Source organism: Triticum aestivum, chromosome 4A, assembly GCF_018294505.1.
Source record: "Triticum aestivum cultivar Chinese Spring chromosome 4A, IWGSC CS RefSeq v2.1, whole genome shotgun sequence".
Lineage (NCBI taxonomy): Eukaryota > Viridiplantae > Streptophyta > Magnoliopsida > Poales > Poaceae > Triticum > Triticum aestivum.
This window is the reverse complement of record NC_057803.1, coordinates 38,271,776-38,275,988: the sequence shown is the minus strand read 5'-3', so window position 1 is coordinate 38,275,988 and position 4,213 is coordinate 38,271,776.

Here is a 4,213-nt window from a genome sequence, read left to right as displayed (position 1 = left end):
TTTGATATACCGAAGGTTGTTCGGAGTCCCGGATGTGATCACGGACATGACGAGGAGTCTCGAAATGGTCGAGACATAAAGATTGATATATTGGAAGCCTATGTTTGGATATCGGAAGTGTTCCGGGTGAAATCGGGATTTTACCGGAGTACCGGGAGGTTACTGGAACCCCCCGGGAACCATATGGACCTTGATGGGCCTTAGTGGAAAGGAGAAAGGGGCAGCCCAAGGTGGCCGCGCGCCTCCCCCCTTCCCCTAGTCCTATTAGGACTAGGAGAGGTGGCCGGCCCCCCTCTCTCTCTTTCCCCCCCTCAAGGAGTCCTATTCCAACTAGGATTGGGGGGGGGGAATCCTACTCCCAGAGGGAGTAGGACTCTCCTGGCGCACCTCCTATGGCCGGCCAGCCTCCCCCCTCTAGTCCTTTATATACTGAGGCAGAGGCACCCCAGAAACACACAAGTTGATCCACGTGATCTATTCCTTAGCCGTGTGCGGTGCCCCCAGCCACCATAGTCCTCAATAATACTGTAGCGGAGTTTAGGCGAAGCCCTGCTGCTGTAGTACATCAAGATCGTCACCACGCCGTCGTGCTGACGGAACTCTTCCCCGATGCTTTGCTGGATCGGAGTCCGGGGATCGTCATCGAGCTAAACGTGTGCTCGAACTCGGAGGTGCCGTAGTTTCGGTGCTTGATCGGTTGGATCATGAAGACGTACGACTACTTCCTCTACGTTGTGTCAACGCTTCCGCAGTCGGTCTGCGTGGGTACGTAGACAACACTCTCCCCTCTCGTTGCTATGCATCACATGATCTTGCGTGTGCGTAGGAATTTTTTTGAAATTACTACGAAACCCAACAGTGGCATCCGAGCCTAGGTTTTTTTATGTTGATGTTATATGCACGAGTAGAACACAAGTGAGTTGTGGGCGATACAAGTCATACTGCCTACCAGCATGTCATACTTTGGTTCAGCGGCATTGTTGGACGAGACGACCCGGACCAACCTTACACGTACGCTTACGCGAGACCGGTTCCCCCGACGAGCTTTGCACATAGGTGGCTTGCGGGCGACTGTCTCTCCAACTTTAGTTGAACCGAGTATGGCTACGCCCGGTCCTTGCGAAGGTTAAAACGGAGTCTATTTGACAAACTATCATTGTGGTTTTGATGCGTAGGTGAGATTGGTTCTTGCTTAAGCCCGTAGCAGCCATGTAAAACTTGCAACAACAAAGTAGAGGACGTCTAACTTGTTTTTGCAGGGCATGTTGTGATGTGATATGGTCAAGACATGATGCTGAATTTTATTGTATGAGATGATCATGTTTTGTAACCGAGTTATCGGCAACTGGCAGGAGCCTTATGGTTGTTATTTTATTGTATGCAATGAAATCGCGATGTAATGCTTTACTTTATTACTAAGCGGTAATGATAGTCGTGGAAGCATAAGCTTGGCGAGACGACAACGATGCTACGATGGAGATCTAGGTGTCATGCCTGTAACGATGGTGATCACGACGGTGCTTCGGAGATGGAGATCACAAGCACAAGATGATGATGGCCATATCATATCACTTATATTGATTGCATGTGATGTTTATCCTTTTTATGCATCTTATCTTGCTTTGATTGACGGTAGCATTATAAGATGATCTCTCACTAAATTATCAAGAAGTGTTCCCCCTGAGTATGCACCGTTGCGAAAGTTCTTCGTGCTGAGACACCACGTGATGATCGGGTGTGATAGGTTCTACGTTCAAATACAACGGGTGCAAAACAGTTGCACATGCGGAATACTCAGGTTATACTTGACGAGCCAAGCATATACAGATATGGCCTCGGAACACAGAGACCGGAAGGTCGAGCGTGAATCATATAGTAGATATGATCAACATAACGATGTTCACCATTGAAAACTACTCCATCTCACGTGATGATCGGTTATGGTTTAGTTGATTTGGATCACGTAATCACTTAGAAGATTAGAGGGATGTCTATCTAAGTGGGAGTTCTTTAATTAATTTGATTAACTGAACTTAAATTTATCATGAAACTTAGTACCTGATTAGTATCTTGCTTGTTTATGTTTGATTATAGATAGATGGCTCGTGCTGTTGTTCCGTTGAATTTTAATGCGTTCCTTGAGAAAGCAAAGTTGAAAGATGATGGTAGCAATTAGACGGACTGGGTCCGTAACTTGAGGATTATCCTCATTGCTGCACAGAAGAATTACGTCCTGGAAGCACCGCTGGGTGCCAGGCCTGCTGCAGGAGCAACGCCGGATGTTATGAACGTCTGGCAGAGCAAAGCTGATGACTACTCGATAGTTCAGTGTGCCATGCTTTACGGCTTAGAATCGGGACTTCAACAACGTTTTGAACGTCATGGAGCATATGAGATGTTCCAGGAGTTGAAGTTAATATTTCAAGCAAATGCCCGGATTGAGAGATATGAAGTCTCCAATAAGTTCTATAGCTGCAAGATGGAGGAGAACAGTTCTGTCAGTGAGCATATACTCAAAATGTCTGGGTATAATAATCACTTGATTCAATTGGGAGTTAATCTTCCAGATGATTGCGTCATTGACAGAATTCTTCAATCACTGCCACCAAGCTACAAGAGCTTCGTGATGAACTATAATATGCAAGGGATGAACAAGACTATTCCTGAGCTCTTCGCGATGCTGAAAGCTGCGGAGGTAGAAATCAAGAAGGAGCATCATGTGTTGATGGTCAACAGGACCACTAGTTTCAAGAAAAAGGGCAAAGGGAAGAAGGGGAACTTCAAAAAGAACGACAAGCAAGTTGCTACTCAAGAGAAGAAACCCAAAACTGGACCTAAGCCTGAAACTGAGTGCTTCTATTGCAAGCAGACTGGTCACTGGAAGCGGAACTGCCCCAAGTATTTGGCGGATAAGAAGGATGGCAAGGTGAACAAAGGTATATGTGATATACATGTTATTGATGTGTACCTTACTAATGCTCGCAGTAGCACCTGGGTATTTGATACTGGTTCTGTTGCTAATATTTGCAACTCGAAACAGGGACTACGGATCAAGCGAAGACTGGTTAAGGACGAGGTGACGATGCGCGTGGGAAACGGTTCCAAAGTCGATGTGATCGCAGTCGGCACGCTACCTCTACATCTACCTTCGGGATTAGTATTAGACCTAAATAATTTTTATTTGGTGCCAGCGTTAAGCATGAACATTATATCTGGATCTTGTTTGATACGAGACGGTTATTCATTTAAATCAGAGAATAATGGTTGTTCTATTTATATGAGTAATATCTTTTATGGTCATGCACCCTTGAAGAGTGGTCTATTCTTGTTGAATCTCAATAGTAGTAACACACATATTCATAATGTTGAAGCCAAAAGATGCAGAGTTGATAATGAAAGTGCAACTTATTTGTGGCACTGCCGTTTAGGTCATATCGGTGTAAAGCGCATGAAGAAACTCCATTCTGATGGACTTTTGGAACCACTTGATTATGAATCACTTGGTACTTGCGAACCGTGCCTCATGGGCAAGATGACCAAAACGCCGTTCTCCAGAACTATGGAGAGAGCAACAGATTTGTTGGAAATCATACATACAGATGTATGTGGTCCGATGAATATTGAGGCTCGTGGCGGATATCGTTATTTTCTCACCTTCACAGATGACTTAAGCAGATATGGGTATATCTACTTAATGAAACACAAGTCTGAAACATTTGAAAAGTTCAAAGAATTTCAGAGTGAAGTTGAAAATCATCTTAACAAGAAAATAAAGTTTCTACGATCTGATCGTGGAGGAGAATATTTGAGTAACGAGTTTGGTGTACATTTGAAACAATGCGGAATAGTTTCGCAACTCACGCCACCCGGAACACCTCAGCGTAATGGTGTGTTCGAACATCATAATCGTACTTTACTGGATATGGTGCGATCTATGATGTCTCTTACTGATTTACCGCTATCGTTTTGGGGATACGCTCTAGAGACGGCCGCATTCATGTTAAATAGGGCACCATCAAAATCCGTTGAGACGACGCCTCATGAACTGTGGTTTGGCAAGAAACCAAAGTTGTCGTTTCTGAAAGTTTGGGGCTGCGATGCTTATGTGAAAAAGCTTCAACCTGATAAGCTCGAACCCAAATCGGAGAAATGTGTCTTCATAGGATATCCAAAGGAAACTATTGGATACACCTTCTATCACAGATCCGAAGGC